Genomic DNA, 19,570 nt, shown 5'->3' with positions numbered 1-19,570 from the left:
GTGAGTCTCAGTATCCTTCAACTCCAGCACTGTTTTCAGCATGAAAATAGCAGAATTCCCGTGCCCTTGTTGCTTTGGAACCGAGTTTTCAGACAACTGTAAATCACACACACACACAAGAAACTCCCTTTCAAGGCACAGCTTCATTGACTTAGCATTCAGGACTGCAATGTGATTTGTTTAATGTATAGATCTGTCAGAACTAATAAATCTTTGTGGCATTATGGATGGTGTTATTAGTTTTGATCAAGATTAGAGCTGAAACTTGATGATGTGGCTGATGTTGATGCTTATGGGCTATCAGTTCACATATTAGACTTTCTTTAAAAAGACGAAAGCTAATGCAATTCCTAGCATACTTCTATTAAAATATTTAATACCTCACTGATATTGATGGGAAAGCTATTTCTGCATTTCTTCAACAGTATAAATGCAAGGCATTGCATGGAAGAAAACATATTTTTTTAAAAAAAATGACCTGCTACAAAACTTCCACACAAAAGTCTCTGTGCATAGTTACTTGATGACTCTGTCTAGAACTACAGGTAGTCCTTGACTTATAACAGTTCATTTAGTGACCGTTTCAACTTACAATGGCACTGAAAAAAAGTGATTTATGGCCATTTTTCACACTTATGACCATTGCAGCATTCCCATGGTCTTGTGATCAAAACTCAGGCATTTGGCAACTGACTCATATTTATGACAATTGCAGTGTGATCATCTTTTACGACCTTCTGACAAGCTAAGACATTGGGGAAGCCAGATTAACTTAACAATCCTGCTACTACATTAATAACTGAAGTGATTCACTTAACAAATGTGGCAAGAAAGGTCACAAAAAGAGCCAAATTCACTTAACAAATGTCCCACTTAGCAACATAAATTTTGGGCTCGATTGTGGTCGTAAGTCGAGGATTACCTGTATACATGTTTCTTTAGTGTATGATCATATCACAGAACCAACATTTCCTTGCTGGGTTTAATCAAGGTCAATAATGAAACTGGATAATTTTATGTTCTGAGTTTAGTGGCCTTATAACCTTCTCCTTCTAGATAGTGATCTGTATTTCTATTACTTTGACTTCAAAATAGGACAAGCCAGCTCTCTTGTGTTTGGAGGAATGTTAGCCCTTTGTCCAGGGGTGGGATTCAAATTTTTGAACAACCGGTTCTGTGCGCGTAGTTTAGTTGGTGGCGTGGTTTGGTGGTCATATTATTGGTTGGGCATGGCCAACTCAATATCACTCACATCGAGGCATACATCTCCTCACCTGGCCTCTCATGACTGTGGGGATGCTGCAACAGTTGCAAGTGTGAAAAATGGTCATAAGTCACTTTTTTCAGTGCCATTGTAACTTTGAATGGTCACTCCACACAAGCAAAATACCAGCAAAAGAAGGAAAGAAAACTCCAGAGAAGTTCCTGAGACAGGAAGTCTAGTCCTGCCAAGAATGTAATAAGGGTTAATGGAGAGGCAGTTTCTGTAAGTAACACCAGAATGTTTCCTTCCTGCCTTCCTTACAGGATTAGGCCAGTAATTTCTTCTAACAACTGGTTCTCCGAACTGCTTAGAATGTTAACAACCGGTTCTAGTGAATAGGTGCGAACCTGTAGAATCCCACCCCTGCCTTTGTCTGGTAGAAAGTAATGTATTCATTTCAGGAGCAGATTCTGGAAGAGGAGGAATTGGAGAATAGAACTCTGGATGTCTCTGAACCTACCCTGGCTATCTTGAGGTCTTTATATGTAAGGAAAGATGGTGTTCCCATGACCAGTTTAAAATGTACCTATACCTTAATCCAATTTGTATGAGGACCTGAGATTTCTTCTTTACTTCTGACTCCAAAATTATTTGTTTTTGTTTTTTTATTGTGATATCATCTTCTCAGACTACTGAATGGGGTCTGAGGCATTGAATCCAAAGTTCTGCACTATCGGCATAGCTGAACTAGAGGTTTTACAGCCTGTAGAGACTCATAAACTGGAGTTCTACCTAAAGGCAGTCTGAATTTCCACACCCACCTAGCTGAGTTTTGTTCTCGCAAAAGAGACTTGCTTTTCCCCTTCTTGCTCATGATAGATTAAAATGATTTTGCTTCCTCATCACTTCCTCGTCACCTAAGGGGGGAAAACATGGAAAAGGGGGAAACAAGAGAAAATTTCCCATCCACTTGGAAGACTCAGCTGGAGTTGTTGTTTTCTTCCTGTATTGATTTTGTTTTGTTTTGTTTTAGGATATTCTTGTTTACTCTTGCTTTATGGTAATTTCTTTAAAAAGGTGTTTACTTTTAACCTGATCACCTGATCATAATGTGGTCTGTTGATGCAAGGAAAAAGAAGAGAAAGAAGATCTAGTAAAATACACTAAATATGGACACTGGGGAACAGCTTTTCTAAATCTACAGGAAAGAAGAAAAAACTGTTTAATCTTGTTCTCCCAGAATGACATGGAGACTTTTCTTTCTCAAATAAGTTATTAAAAGAAATTATTTGCCACACAATGTTGCTCAATCCCTTATCCCTGTTCCCACCTTGTCAATTCAAAAAGAGATAGAAGAAGTTAGCAACCACTTACTGTTTTCTCCAAATGGATGGAAATAAAGAGATGCAAACAGTTCAGAACAGCATCTCTCCCACCCAACTTATAAGTGAATTTTATTCCCTCTCTAGGATCATCATCTACTATAGTTCAAAATGATGTTGGAGTCAAACAAAAATAAGTCTGAACTGAATTTAAATGCATTTAAGTTCATTTAATAATATTCAGCAAATTCCTTGTGGATTACCATGGATTCCTCATGCCAAAGTTTGGCAGTGGAATAGCCCAGGCTACACAAAGTTACCCACCTCTGCTTTTATTGCTTTAAATGAGTAGGTATCTTGGGTGTCATTATTAGTGTAATTACTTTCCTTGCCCTGAAGTACCCTTGTGCATTGTAGGATAGGAGGAAAGAATATAAAAACCTCTTGATACTTCCGCACAACATTAACCCTCTTCTCCATCCTTGCCTTGCTGGAGGTATCAGCCATGGAAGACCAAAGTCAGTTATTTTGCAAGTGTTCCTGTTGTTCAAAGCAGATCAACCAAATCTAGACAATCTAACTAACCCCATGGCCTAGGTATCAAAACTTTTGAAAGGATTGGTCTAATTGCTTCTAAAAAGTCCTTTAAGGGAGCCAGCTATTCATCTTCCAGTTCATTTCATCTACTTGGTGCTTCCCAGGGGAAACTTCCAAAAAGGCTAATAGTTTAAAATCTTCAGTACATTGATATTATTCCTGGTCACATGATGTTACTCTTGGTCACAAAACCAGTGGGGTGACTTTAGGCCAGTCACACTCTTTCAGACCTGGGAAGGAGGGAGGGAAGGAGTGGGGGAGAGAGGGGAGGGGAGGGAGGGAGGGAGATGGTATTCAGCTTTGTTTGGGTATTTTCCCACATCCTGATAGTTGTGCTTTTAAAGTTGTAGCAACATTTCAGCAGAATCTCATCTGTCATCATCAGGCTTGTGTATCGGGTTTGTCTGTGTGTCAGGCTTTCACAGCCGTTTCTGTTTTAAATTTTGTTCCACCTATATGGCACATATATGTAGGTGAACTACATTTCTGCCTTTCCTCTGTTTCATTTACAAACATTCATTAAAAAAGAAACTCAGTTCAGGTTATATCGCAGGAAGAGGTGTTTTTTTTAAAAATTCTCTGTCCCCAAGGTCTCCAATGAATGAAGGCATTTGTCTGTGTGCATTGTACAAAGAGAAAATAAGAAATACCAAGCCAAAGAAATTAAAAGTATACATAAAAAAGGGAAGGAAATGTAGCTTGGGATAGCTAAATGGACATTAAATTAAACAAATAAACAAATGCTGCTACACCTCTCTATACCTAGCAAACCATTTTTGCTTCCATCACATCAATACTCTGGTTCACACTGAAGAAAGTGATGAACTGAAGAAGCTTCTTGGATTCTTTAAGTAAAAACAAAGTCCAGTTGCCTTTTGAAAAAAAATCTTTGGGACAAACATGACCTGGATGACTGAGAATCTCCATAGACATCTGCTTCACCCAGTGCTTTTTTGTTCTTTAAATTTCTCACCACTTCTTTTTTTTGACAAACCCCATCCCAATTTTCTCCATTTCCTTTTTTGAGACGGTTCACTCTTCTTTCTTACATATGTTTTCCAATTCATATGTTATTCATTCTATCTGTATGACCCAATCACTCAATGTGCTTTTCATACCGTTGACTCACTTTTGTTTTCGGTCACACCTATTCATTCTTAATCCCATCTCTTCTTGTTTTATTTCATATTTTCTTGTAGCCCATTCCTACTATATTCAACCTATTTGTATATTCCTTCTGAGATATTTCATTTCATATAACAAAGTGGGCAGAAGCCTGCCCTATCCCACTATTTTTTCTTCTTTTAATATTCATTCAAAATACCCATTACTTTTAATGTCTTAAAATATCTCCATCCATTCCCATGTCTATAGTAAGTATTCTACCTTCTTTAGCTTTTCACTATTTATGTACATTTTGCAATTGTTTGTGTCCCTTCTCCTGTTAAGCACAGGTAGTCCTTGACTTACAGCCATTTTTAAATGGCTGTTCAAAGTTACAATGGCACTAAAGAAAGTGACTTATAATCACTTCTCACACTTATGATAGTTGCAGCATTCCCATAGTCACCTGATCAAACTTCATGTACTTGGCAACCAGCATGTATTTGCAATGGTTGCAGTATCCTGAGGTCCTGGGATTGTCATTTGCAACCTTCCTAGGGAGCTTCTGACAAGCAAAATCAATGAGGGAAGCCAGATTTACTTAGCAACCACATGATTCACTTAATTGTGGCAATTCACTTAACAAGGTTTTTTTGCAGTGCTTTGCCATTGTCTCCTTCCCAGGTCTGAGAGAGAATGACTGGCCCTAGATGATCCCACTGGTGTTATGCCTAAATAGAACTAAACTTCATGGTCTCCCAGTTTCTAGGCTGGTACCAGTGGTGGGATTCTTTTTTTTTTTTTTTACTATCAGTTCTGTGGGTATGGCTTGGTGGCCGTGGCAGGGAAGGATACTGTTGTAAAATCTCCAATCAGAGATGGTATTTGCCGGTTCTCCAAACTACTCAAAATTTCCACTACCAATTCTCCAGAACTGGCTGAATACCACCTCTGGCTGGTACCTTAACCATTACACCACACTGACTGAGTTTGAAAGATGTTGCAACATACAATTTGTATGTACGATGCAACATGCAATCTACTAAATATTTGTAGCAAAGCTCATTTGGTACCTTCACATAAAGTAGTGTCTATTTATAAAAATGCACCTACAGTTTCATTCCCAATCAGCACATCTTATTTAGTTTTATTCATAAATACACTAAGCCAAAGGGACATTGTATCTTTTTTTTAATGTTACTTCCTACTTCCTTCAGTGTTAAACAATATGCTAAACCTTCCATTTGTGCCTGCTTCCTTTGCAACATATACTGTACCATTCTTGTCACATTCAGCAATCACCTCCAACTCCCTATTGGCAAAAGACTTTCCCTAATTCAGGTGTATTCATTTTAGTATGTTTTCTCCAACTTACCAAATATGCAGAAAGCCTTATTTTTCACATCCACTCGTTGTTTCTGAATTCTAACCTTCAGCTGCCTTGGTATTTTTCACCAATTCTCTCCATTTTTGTCAAAAATTTATGCTATGTTTTTAAAACCACAGCAATTCTGCATTAAAATCTCCTGTTCTGTATAATATTGCTACTACTGCTGCCACTCATTTGCCACCAAGTATATTGGGAGGTAAGGAGGGGCAGATGGGAAAATATTTAGGATTTTATGAATTGATTAATTTTATATCTTCAGTTTGTTTTAACTCCTAGCATAAATAATCCTAGCACAGATAATCTAAAATAATCTGTCCTTAACCTGTTCTTTCAGGTCTCCCAACAATACACTCATCACCACTGTAACTGGTGATCTATCTTGCTGCAAGTTGTCCTCTTTTTCTCCTTCCTTCCTTATTCCTAGCATTAGACCTCCTACAAAGACCTAAGTTTTCAGAAATTGTGCCTGAAGTAAGATAAATTATGCCTGGATTTTTGTGCTTCAATTGTGAATTCTGGGTTGGTTTATTTGGTTAGCCATTTGTTTATTTTCTTGGCAGTCTATGTTATTCTGAGGCGTCTTCTCCAATTAAAATGTATGGGGGAATGGAATTTTGTAAGGGATATTTGGAAATGGGGCCAGGTTTTTTCCTAATTAAATATTGCAAATTCTGTTCTTTTGTAAAATAAAAAATACTTCCAGTTTACGTACTTCATTGCTATCAGAACAGCCAGTAGTTTTATGCCTCTTGTACCATTTCCCCCCATCCCTCTAATATCTCCCTTGCCGACTTTCTAGCTTGAAAAAAACCTCACAAAAGAAGTTCCTTCCTGGCATGTGCTAAGGTGACAAAATCTGGTGAGATGGGCAGAAAGTTTGATAAACAACAAACAAATAAATAAAGTTTAAAAATCACACTTCACTCATGAGAAATTCTCTCTGTTTTAAATGATTTAAAAACAAAATTTTGTTCATTAGTAAAAATTAGACCTGGTTAAAGGAATAAATATATAATCTTACACTAATAAGAATTAATGCAAAGATCTGTGAGACAAGAAATGTAGATCGGTTTAACAATGATGACAGCAACTCTAGCAAAATCCCTCCAATACTGTATAATGTATGACAATAATGTATGTGCCAAATGAATTCCCTAATAAAACAGATGTGGCAAATTACATTTAATAATGTTTGACAATATCCCACACTGCTAATGGTTTGTTAGAAATTAGACTCTAATGTTTTAGGGACTGGAGGTTCTTTTACTCATTTGCTTGGTCTTCATTTACATGTTTCATTTTTAACACATCATTTTTCTTTACCACTTTCCTCAGCTTGTCATTGATTCTTTCTTCTCACTGAGAGTTTACTTCAAAAATCAGAGTTTGCGTATGGCAGTTGTAATTTTCTTTTTTTTAAAACAAACTTTATTGATTATACAACTAAAATATCAAACACATACACAACACACAGAGAAAAAAAGGAAAAAGGAAAAAAAACGATTAAAAACTAGCAATTCTATTATCAACAGTCTATGGTTCCTTGTTTGTTATCAATGTTGGTGATATTTTTACAAATACATCTTACTGAGAATATATACTTACTACCTCTTTTACATTTTACATTGTTTACTAATATATTTTCTATTTTTGTATTATCCAGTCAAACCAGCATTCCCAGCTTCTATAATATTCTGATGTTTCTTTTTCCTTAAGTGCTAAGGTTAACTTACCCATCTCTGCACAGTTGTAATTTTCAAGGAAAAAGATTATAATTTAATTTAAATATATATTTATTTTCCATATAATATAGGTTTCCCAAACATTAGACTGTACATTTTTAAGAAGACAGTGAATTTGGAACTAGATACATAGATTATTCCCACCCCCAAAACCCCTCCAATGTCAGTGGCTTTTCTTGGCGTGCACGTGAGATTCATTAATAAGACTCTTATCTATGCATTTGGAATATGTAATCGTTGTAAGGAGATATGCAGTAGGACTCTGTAAGATCTCTTCAGAAATTCCAGGAGTACTTATAGATGCCTATCAAGATAGATTCATATGTGTTTGACATCAGTAATATGACCTGTAAGATTGAGAAACTGGACAAGTGCATACATTGACAAACCACTGGAATTCAAGGTAGCCAATAGAAATGTAAATCTAAAAAGATAATGTATATTTAAGAATTAGGCACAGACAAGACATACAGAAAAACCAACAGCTTAGTTGGTTTTAGGAAACCACATTGATGGAACAGGACAAAACATGGTACAGAAATAATACATTATATATTTTAGGATTATGATGCATTTTTATTCATTTATTTTATTATTTCATTTTTCTTGGCAAAGATCAGGAAAATCTACCTCTATTAGGACATTGTGAAGAGGTCTGGATGTAAAATAATGTGTCATATGAACTAAAGTGAACAAAATTGAGAGAAGCAGAAGTGAAAATAATCAAGAAAAACCCAGAGAGAATGATGCACATGCTTAATGGCAAACCAGCCTAAACCAGACAAAAGTATATGACTGAGAAAGAATAAAGAAGCTAAAGTAACCAAAAGACAGCAAGACATACTTAACCAAGCAATAGCACAACAACAGCAAAGGTGACTTACGATGGAGGACTGATGGCCTGAAATAAAAACAACTGATAGGGGCTTGTCAGAAGATTTCATCCATGCAGGCAACCATCTAGTTTTTTTTCTTCCAATAGTCATTGTATTACCTAGTTAGTATTACCTAGTTAGTGAAACTTGGTGGGTATTAATGGGTGAATGGGTGATGTTTAAGCAGTTGTAATCAGCATTACTAAGTGGAGTGGATGGGCGTGATGTAGCATCAGGACATCACATCAGAAAACTCAGGAAATTACACCACAAGAACTCAAGAAGTTGCAACACAGCGAATGACCCAGGATATCACAGCACAAGACCAAGGATACCACACCAATAAATCTCACAAGATCATCACACAACCCATTACCCAAGCCGTTACTATACAGGAGGCTAATGGAAAAGAGATCAAAACACAAACGACCCAGGAGATTACAATGCAGGACCCAGGATACCATAACAAAAGAACTCGCAAGCCCATCACACAACCCATTACCCAAGCCGTTAAAACATGAGAGGCTAATGGAAAAAAGATCACTACAAAACAAACAACCCAGGAGATTACAGCACAAGATCCAGGATATCTCCACAACAAAACTCACAAGGCCATCACACAGCCCATTATACCAACATCAAATACATCAACCAATCAAGAGGCAGCAGTGCAGCCAACCAGCCCAGCACACCAGCCCCCGCCACCAGTATTTATAGAGAGATGGCAGCTCCAATCACACACTGCTTGCACTGGCACGAAGCCGTAAGCACTAGCCTGAGGATGGCGAGTGGGACCTCGCCAAAACGTCACCAAGATACTCTTAATCTTACATGGGAAAAGACCCAAACACACCTAGACCTACATACCTGTACCCGTGAAAATCTACGAAAACAAATACACACACACACACATACACATATATATGGTATTCAGCTTTGTTCGGGTATTTTCCCATGTCATTATAGTTGTGCTTTTAAAGTTGTAGCAATGTTTCGGCAGAATCTCATCTGCCATCATCAGGCTTCTGTATTGTGTTTGTCACAACTATATGCACAACTATAATGACGTGGGAAAATACTGGAACAAAGCTGAATACCATACATGTAAGTACCCGTGAAAACTTAAGAAAACACACACACACACACACACACACACACACACACACACATATATATATATATGGATCTTTGGTTATTCGGGTTTTCTCCCGCGTAAAATTGGAAGTATTTTGGCGACATTTCGATGAAATCTCATTCGTCATCTTCAGGCTTGTGTTTTCCTCTTTGTGCTTCTCAGAGTAATGTGAGCTTGCAGCTGTTTTTTCTTTGAACTACCAGTAGGAGTGCGACTTGACTGGGTAGGGGCTTGGGTGTGTTCTGATTGGGTGGGGTGTGTGTTCTCATTGGTTGGGGCCTGGCTGTGATCTGATTGGTTGGGGGGTTGGCTGTGTTCTGATTGGCTGGGGATGTGTTCTGTTCAGGTGGCGGCTTGGCTGTGTTCAGGTTAGTCTTAGTTGTTGGGGGATTTGAGCTGGTGAGCTGTGATCCTGTTGCTTGGCTTCGCATTCGTGGTCGTACCACATCTTCATGTTGGGCAACAGTTCACTTCATGTATGGGTCGGAGGGGTTTGAAGCGGGTAGGGATGTAGCTGCGGTACGGCTTCTGGTCCATGGTCATGTCTCATCATCTGTGTGAGTGTGAATCTGCTTTCTACATGGAAGTGTGGTGGTAGCTTCTTGTGTGGCTTTCGTGGGTGTGGGTTTGGTGTCATTCTTCATGTTAGGTACTCGTTTGTTAATGAGGGCGGGTTTCCAAATGGCTGGTAGGCAGGAGGTATCATCTCATTTATTAATGCTGTGTGGGTGTTTTTCTATCTCTATGGCTTCTCTGATTATTCTGTTGTTGAAGTGTTGAGTTTTGGCGATAGTTCTGGTATTTTTAAAGTCAATCTCATGTCCTGTGGCTTTGAGGTGCTGGACCAGGGAAGAGGTTGGTTCTTCTTTTTTGATTGAGTTCTTGTGTTCTTCAATGCATGCACTAATTCTTCTGTTGGTTTGTCCAATGTATGTGTTAGGGCAGGCGGTGCATGGGATTTTGTATACTCCTTGGTTTTCTAACCTGATTCTATCTTTAGGGTTTCTTAGGATGGTGGATATTTTTCTGGTTGTGCAAAATGCTGTCTTAATGTTGTGTTTTTGGAGGATCTTGCTGATTTTGTCTGTAGTGCCTTTTATATATGGGAGGAGGGCTTGGCCGTTCTCTTGTTCTCTGTCTTGGATTTTGGTTGAGGTTTGTTTTTGGATTAGGTGGGTAATCTTCTTTCTTTGGAATCCAAGAACACAGCCAAGCCCCCACCCAGTCAAGTCGCACTCCCACTGGCAGTTAAAAGAAAAAACAGCTGCAAGCTCACATTACTCCAAGAAGCACAAAGCCGAAGACACAAGCCTGAAGATGACGAATGAGATTTCATCGAAATGTCGCCAAAATACTTCCAATTTTACACAGGAGAAAACCCGAATAACCAAAGATCCACATACAAATACCAGCGAAAACCTCAGAAAACATATATATATACACATACATACATATATATATATTCTATCTATCTATCTATCTATCTATCTATCTATCTATCTATCTATCTATCTATCCATCCATCCATCATCTTTTGTCTATCATCTATTGTATCTGTCAGATTTCATTGATGGACACTTTATTTCTTAATCTGCTTTAAAATCTTTAATTGTTGGGTGTGATGTGATTAATTCTAGACATTAAAGTCAGCATTTCTTAATTTCAGATTGCACTCTGACCATATTTGCTTTGGATAGTGAGATGGGTGGAATATAAATTAACTAATTAACCAACCAACCAACCAACTCCTAACATTTGCAAGCTTCTTCATAAATAGTATAGGGGAAAAAAAGAATTTTTAAAAATGTTAACAACAAAGTTGACAGTTTCCTCCATCCTAGTTATAGGATATTCCATCAAATACACAAAAGCTGTATGGTTGGGCTACATCTAGGTCTGTCGTGAGCATTTGGATTTGGAAACAGGCAATTTGAAAACCTCACTAATATTAGAAATGGGAATCTTTAAAGCAGGTGGTAGGCAGGGTTGTTTTTTTTTTTTTTGGTCACTCTGCCCTTTAGAAATATTTTTGGGCAATCTAAGAAGTTGCAATCATTTGCTGCTACTGCTGCTTGATATTCCAATGGTCAGGGAAACTGGTGACAAATGGGACTAGAGTTAGCCAGAGAAATTGTGTATTTTTTTCCTACCAGTCTTCACCCAGTCTCATGAAGTTGTTTGTATGATTTCTTCAAAAAGGAGATAATTTTGGAGAAAGTGGAACATGATGTACCTGCTCTGGTCAAGATGTTCAGGCCATCTGCACAGCTGTGCCTTCTTTATGGTTCAGTTCTTTGTCTAGCAGATTGCAGCCTTCCTGGTGTGTCTTTTCAACCAATGAAACTCATGATACTTGAGTCAGGATTATGTTTTTTTTCTGCTGCTTGCTTTTCTGAAACCTCCAGATGAACACATTTCAGATACTCTGCAAGAATTACAATATATACCAGGAAGTTAAAATAACCAAGTAACAATATAAAATCACACATACAAATAATAATAATCCCGTATACCTGTTATTGTTAAGTATACCCGTATACTTGTTATTGAATTAAATAACAACTGAGAACTTTCTAAGGAACTCCTTCCATTATATGTTTCAAGGTATTTTCCTTGTCAAGGGGAAGTACTGCATTTGAGCAACTATTGGAGAATTTGTCCTGTTTTGGGAAAAATTCATAGAAACTGTCAATCATCAATTTACTACGGAGTTGCTTCAATACGGGTAGATTTGGCATGCCTACTCTAGGCAGGCCAAGAAGGCAATCTGAGGAACCCTTCCTCAAGGGAAAAGTGAAAATAGGGTGCCAGGAAGCAGGACTTCTTGGGGACAACTCTCCAACTGCCAACTGCTTGGGAGTAAAGAGGCAAGGCTTTGATCAGATGGTTGTGGTCACCATCTTCATGGTTTGATGCCCCTCTGGCTCCTCTCTGACTGAGTAACAGCTGGGAAACATTTAGCTATGATATTGTCCCTGGATATAATACATAAAGGGTCATAGCTGGGAGCATATTTTCCTGTCTCCTCCTTTTTAAAAGGAGATCCGTTATCTAATAACTCTTCTAAATGTAACATTTATGTCAGTGCTGAATTATCTCGGCCTTCTTGTAATCTCCAGCATTGTGTCTACTAGGCAGTTGAGCTGATGTAACTCTACTTAATTGTGGCACAAACAGATCCATTCTAAAGACTCTTTCAAAACATTAGGAGTAAAGGTTCCAGGCTACAACCAGGAGACTTACTTCTAGTACAAGGCTCTCAAACTCCTGGCCCATGGGCTGGATGCATCACACGTTGGCCATGCCACACCCAGTTTAGTGAAGGGGAAAAAGTCCCGATACATCACGTGATACCACTGTGACAACATGAGTTTGACACCCCTATATCCAGTACAGCCTTGGGTATGAAAGTCAGCTGGGTGACTTTGAATCAATCATTCTTTCTCAGCTTATAATATTAAGCTCTGGAGACAAGCTAGTCAGTTAATTCAGTTAAATCAACATTTCATTGATTCAAAAAATGCTAGGAAGAAAAAACTCCCACAAGGCTTGTAATCCAATGATTTGGGCAGCAAGGAAGAGCAAGCTGTTGTGAAATTGCTTTTTGAGGACTTGAGGAGTGAAAACTATTGTACTATGTAAGTGATCTATGCCTCATGCAAGTTTCTCACTGCTTTCCATTCTTACAAATCTTGAATCAGTTTGTGAACAATAATTAAATGTAAAAATAAATGTAAAAAGTTTTAATAGCCTAAATATAATGTATCCAACCCCTCTGAATCATTTTCATTTTTTATAACAGTGAAGGACATCTCTCAAGTTTCACACTGGTTAAATAAAAACCTTGAGTTTGGCTTGATTATCTAATTGGCACCAGTGCAATTGCTTAGAATTACTCTTACAAATGTATAGCTAAACGTACCATCCTGCAATTTGGTGGCAGCATTCTATAACTTCCTAACTGAGCTCAAGGGCAGGCTCACAATGGTAATTTCACTTTAAGTAGTCTAGATGTGTGATTATCACCACATAAGCCACTGCAACTACCTTCTGCCTATCCAGAAAAGGGAAGGTAGCATACTAACTCAAACCTAAACTGGTAAAAGGCATGCAAAACTCAGTTAGGTCCTCAATGGCAGTCACAAACTATGTATCTATTCTTTCTTAGGGAGCATAACTATTAAGATAGCAAACTCTCCAGTTTTTGAGATCTTGTGGCACTTACTTACAAGGTCTTCATTTTATCTGAATTCAATTTTAGTATATTAATTTCCATCTACCTCATCATTGCATTCAAACAATGATTCATAACATGTACATAACAATCTATTTTGATTCTGGTATTATGGAGACATATAGATGAGTATCATAATAAATACTGATGACATCTAGTCCCTCCCCCCACTCCAATTCTTCATTGCTTCCTCTAGGAACTTCCTACAGATGTCCATTGACTGCCAAGTTCAGAATGGTGGTCATCTAATACTTCGCTTTGAGAAATTGGAGTGAAAACACCACAGAATACAGCCTTCAATCCCCATCTCAAGAAAATGCACTACTGACAATGATGTACTCACAACAGTTGTTGAGAGAAAGAGCAGAAACAATACAATGATATTTCCTCTGTCTCTCTCCCACAGAAGGCAGCCTTTGGGGTAACTATGGTTGATGCTATTCTCAACCAGGTCTGAACTCAGATTGAGAGAGTAGAGATAATAAATTTCCCCCAAGAATATGCAGCTACCTAAAAGCACCACTTTCTCAATGAACCTGCCCAGAAAATGGATATTTGAGATTGGCTCATGAAATATTCTGAAGGCAAAAGGGGTTTCTTCAGCAAACTACAACTTCCTTTATTGTGACTTCAATGAATCATGATTTATCTGACTGCCCATCTCAGAACTGCCTCTGGATATAGATTAAAAACAGAATCAGGTGCTACAAGCAAATTAAAAAACAGTGAATGTAACTTGTGTGAAAGCCCAACCAAAGAGCTCAACCATAACAGCCCAACCAAAACAGATACTGTATAACAGATGGACATCCACCTATCCATCTCATTCTAACATTTAAAGGCTTTCAGGCAGTGGCATTTTGACCTCCCTGGTAATGCTATTCCAGAACAGGTGAAACAACAGAAAAAGTACATTTCCTAAATTCTGTCAAATATTGTTGCTTAATGGATGGGTTATGAATCATGCCCACTGTTATGGAATGGGTAGAAATAATGAGGGACAGGCATTCTACTTCAGTATTAATCATGAATCTATTAAGTTAATTCCCCTTTGGCTAGTTTAATGGACAAAGTTTAAGAGAATACACTGAAAGCAATGTTACTTTTAAACATTTTGCAAAGCTATTGCACTATAAAGATTCTAAACAGTTTTCAGTTTCAGCATGAGCTGTGTAAATTGTATCCCTTTTAATTCTTCAGAACCGTGGTAGCACAGTGGTTAGAATGCATTATTGCAGGCTAATTTTGCTGACTGCTAGCAGTTTGATTCTCACTGACTTAGGGATGACTCAGCTTTCCAGCCTTCCAAGGTTAGTAAAATGAGGATCCAGATTGTTGCGGGCAATATGCTGATTCTGTAAGCCACTTAGAGAAGGCTGTAAAGCACTGTGAAGCAGTATATAAGTCTAAGTGCTATTGCTAATCAATGCCACCATTTGCATTTTACTTCTCTAAATACAGATGTGCTATAATGCAACTGGATGTCTGATTTTACTTTTAGATCTGTAACCTACTGCATTGACTCTTTTCTCCTCCCACCTGTCCTCCCACCTTCCCCAATTTGTTAGAAATACAGTAAGAGTTTAGAAGTTCTGAAAAATTACCTGCCACTAGAGGTTGTTCAAATTCTAGTCTTGATTTATTAGTCTAGACATTTTTAAGGCCATATCTATAGTCTGTAGTTAGCAATTTTGTTGAAATGACACACACACAAGAAGAGTCTTTACAGATGAGCTTATTTTATTTGCAGCATTATGCACAGAGCAAACATTAAAAATTTAAAAAGTAATATTGATTTGCAGCTCCATCAAATTATATCCACATAAGCTTTTTGAGAAGTTCCCTGTTGCTATCATTGAATTGCCCTCATGCCAACAGTAAACACAACTCCAATGGAAGGAAAAATAAGTAACAATAAAGAGCACTTATTCATTATCATGCAATAAGTAAAGTATTTTGCATAATTGACATGTTTCAAACACTTTCTTAAATGAGCTTTTATATTAAATGTGCATTTGTTTGTCTATGTGTACAAAGACACATATAAAATATACACTGGCTGACAAAGTACAACACAAGATGGCACTGTTGTCAGTTAATTGAATCATCAGAAAAATCCCATCTCACTAGTTTTTGATTGGTAAGAAAGACCCTTTGTAAGCGCACAAAGGTATATATGCAAAAAGGTTTGAGGATTTAAGGATAAATGCTACAGGATCTTTGGTTTCCTAGCCAAGTATGGGACTCAGAAAGATAGCTCACCATTTTGCAATAGCTAGAGCTTTGATAACCATTAAGAGTCTGCTCTGCTTATTCAGAAGATATATAAAATAAAATATTACAACAGTGCAGTTAATTTGACTGTTACAGATTTAAATGCAGCTTAAATGTTTTTAAGGCTAATGCAGGTACTCTTTAATTTTCATGTTATGATGGCTCGAAGTAATGACAGCATCAGAAAAAAATGATTTACGACCTGTCCTTGGACTTACCATCCCCACGGTCACATGATGACAATTCAGATGTTGGCAACTGGGGTAATATTTACAACTGGTTATAACAACCTATGGTCACATGACTGTGATTTGTTCCTTCTCAGTAAATTTCTGGCCAAAAAAATCAATTGGGGAAAGTGGATTCATTTAATGAAAATGTGATTTGCTTAATGATCATGCGAGTCATGTAATGACTGCTATAAAAATGTTACATTGGGTCAAAAAATATAAAATTGATGACTTGCTTAACCATTGCCCCTATTTACAACAGAAAATCTGGCCCCAGTTGTGGTTGTAAGCTGAGGACTACCTGTACACATTAACATCACTAAAACTGTTTTTATTTTATTTGGAGACATGAGATTTTGAAACTCATCTTTCCATATAGTTCCTTCCTTATCCTACTTATCCATTTGTCCCCGTTCATCTTCACCAAGCAGCCTCCAAATCCAGACCTGTGACGTGACCTGTTGGTACACAGAAGTTCAAAATTAAACCATATCAGTGCTTGAGAACCAGGTGATATTACAATACTTAGGCCAATGTAATTTTATGATTAGGTTTAGATGTCTAGGACCATATTTCTCAAATTTGGCAACTTTGAGATGTGTGGTCCAACTCCCAGATTTCCCCAGCTAGTCAAGTTTGAAACCATTGATCTAGGATGAAGGTTAAATAAAATTCATTCCTTATCAGATCAGCTTAGAAAATGCAGTGCTGAATTTTGGCACTGCTAGAGTCTGTATTCTTTGATTTTATTTTATTAAATGTATTGGCCACCCAACTTCACTGGACTCTGGGTGGTTTACAAAACTAGGAAAAATATCAAAACAGCTAAAATCATTTCATTTATTTATCTATTAAATTTATAAAGCTGCCCAACTCACACACAGTGGTTTCATTAAAACTTTGAATCACACAGACATCCCGGACTAAAATAAACTAATAAATCTCAAAAGAAACAAAACAAAACAGGGGGCATTGAACCAATAATAAATGTCAATTCCAGGCCTGGGACCAAAGCCAGGTTTTCAAAGCATCCCAGAATCTCAGGAGAGAGGGCACCATCCATTTTCAGTGGAGATGCAGTTCCAGAGGGTGGGGGCCACAACAGAGAAGTCATGCTTCCTGGGTCCCACGAGATGGGCTTTCTAGGTGATAACCAGCACCAGTGGTGGGATTCAACTCTGTGGGTGTGGCTTGATGGGCGTGCTTTGCGTGCGTGCAGAGGGTTTGATGCTGACCTCCTCCTGCAATCCTGGACTCTCTCTGTGTGTTCAACAGCTGACGCACGACAATCCACTGTGCCACACGAAGCAGCTGAGCTTCAAAACCAGGAAATAAAGGTCAAGGTTAACTGCACCAAACTTGATTGCAGGAAATACGACTTCAGCAGCAGAGTGGTCAATGTCTGGAATACTCTACCTGACTCTGTGGTTTCTTCCCCAAACCCCAAAAACTTTAACCTTAGACTGTCTACTATTGACCTCAACCCTTTCCTAAGAGGTCTCTAGGGGGCGTGCATAGGCGCACCAACGTGCCTACCGTCCCTGTCTTATTGTTTCTTTTATTTTTCTTATATGTACCAATTTCATGTATTCATAACTATGTATATACTTATACCTATTATCTTGTAAGTGATTGACAAATTAAAAAAAATAAAAATAAAAATAAACTATAGAGCCAGGGTGGATGGGTGGGCCCAGCAGCTGATTGTCAGAGCGAACTAGTTTGCTCACAGATGATCCTTGTAGCTACTGGTTTGGCTGAACCAGACCGAATCAGTAGAATACCACCCTTGACCAGCACCTTGAATTGCACTCAGAAGCTAGATGGCAGCCAATGCAGCTTGTGTAGCAATGGTAACACATGACCCTACCAAGAGGTACCCATTATTGCTGGCACTGTATTTTGAACCTTTGTAGTTTCCAGGTGACCCTCAAGAGCAGCTCCATGTGGAACTCATGGCAAGAATCCAATTGTGAGGTGATCCAGGAATGAGAGATTGTCTACAAGGCCCTTCAAATTGAGGAAAGGGCACAACTGGTGCACAAGATGAATCTGGATAAAGGCCTCCTGGCCACAGGTGCCACTTGCTGCCTGAAGAGTAGCTGCAAATCCAGGAGGACCCCTTAGTTGTTTATCAGTCCCAAATTGTGATGCATTAAAGCAACCCAACCACCATATTTCCCCTCTGTCATTGTCTTGAATTTGAATTAGATGATTTTTTTTTTTACTGCTGTTCTACTGTTAACAGCCCTTTGTAGGATTTTGCTAAGTAAACCTGTTATGTTACCAACATCTGTTTGGACTTCAAATAATCAGGGAAGCACATCAATCATCTTACTTGTTTCTGGTTTAAAGAGTAAATGAAATACACACTTGCAAGTTACTTAATCTAAAAAATAGCAAAACAACAAAATGTTTGGTAAAATTATTGAAATTGATGTATTTAAAGGACCAGAAAGTTGTAGATAATCTCAAGGAGCACGTATGCCCCTTTTGCTACACAAAAGAAGATAAACTTTAAAAGGAACAGTATACAGAATAACAGAGTAAAATTTATTTACTACTACAGGAAGTCTGTGACCAGATTTTCTTAAAGAAACACATCTGTTTCCTCCTAACAGATGTTGCCTGAATGCCTAGGGTCCAGACATGTATAAATTAGTTTCCATACACTTTAGAAACATATGGATCAGAAATGGCAGGAAAGAGAGAGAACTTTGTTTGGAGTTCCTAGTTTAATGGAACTAACTTCACTCACAAATCATAAAAGATTACCTGAACAAAAATAATTATACTTTCAAAGTTACATTTTTTTTTAAAAAAAAATTGCAATAGTGTTCTCCAAGCAAAAGAAAGACTTGATATAGGTAAGAAATGCACACCATACACACAGACACACATGTAGAGGAAAGCATGTATAAAACATGCATTCAGGTGAAAACAGTGTACAGTAATGTATATATATGTGTGTGTGTGTGTGTGTGTGTTTACATACAGAAGTGTATGTATGCATATGCATATGTATGTAGCAATGTATGCATGTGGATAATGCAGCTTTAACCCTCTTCTCTCTCTCTCTCCTTCTCCTTCTCTTTCTCCCTCCCCCTCCCTTCCTACCCATCATGTCTATCTGTCTGTCTGTCTGTCTGTCTGTCTAATCATCTCTGCCTGGACAAGTCTGTGTAGTTTTCTTGGCAAGAAAAGTGATTTTCTATTTGCAAACTTCCTAGGGCTGAGAAAGAGTGACTGTTCGAAAGTCACTCAGCTGGCTTCACTCACAGGCTCTTGGTTTCTAACCAGGTGGTTAAACCACTATATCAGACTGACTCTCATTGTTCTCAACTTCACATATAAATTATTTAATGCTAGGCATTAGGGCTCTAGAACACATCAGTTTCATTTCTGAAAAAGTGCTTCTAGGGATACAAATCTAGCACTTGCTTGCAACTCTTTTCCTTAATGG

At 38.0% G+C, this 19,570-nt stretch overlaps 1 protein-coding gene across 1 annotated transcript in view; it reads right to left on the bottom strand.

Annotated features, from left to right (window-relative positions):
• LOC113434894 (uncharacterized) overlaps positions 1-11,790 on the bottom strand; it is a 78,907-nt gene extending 67,117 nt beyond the window's left edge. Inside the window, exon 1 of the mRNA XM_087922264.1 lies at positions 11,603-11,790. The gene's annotated coding sequence lies outside the window, so the exon portion shown is untranslated. The remainder of the gene's footprint in view (positions 1-11,602) is intronic.
• Between the last annotated feature and the right edge of the window lie 7,780 nt (positions 11,791-19,570).

Source organism: Pseudonaja textilis, chromosome 1 (genome assembly GCF_049901715.1).
Source record: "Pseudonaja textilis isolate UNSWEBS1 chromosome 1, rPseTex1.2, whole genome shotgun sequence".
Lineage (NCBI taxonomy): Eukaryota > Metazoa > Chordata > Lepidosauria > Squamata > Elapidae > Pseudonaja > Pseudonaja textilis.
The sequence above is the reverse complement of the archived record's forward strand: the minus strand, read 5'-3'. Positions and strand labels throughout refer to the sequence as shown.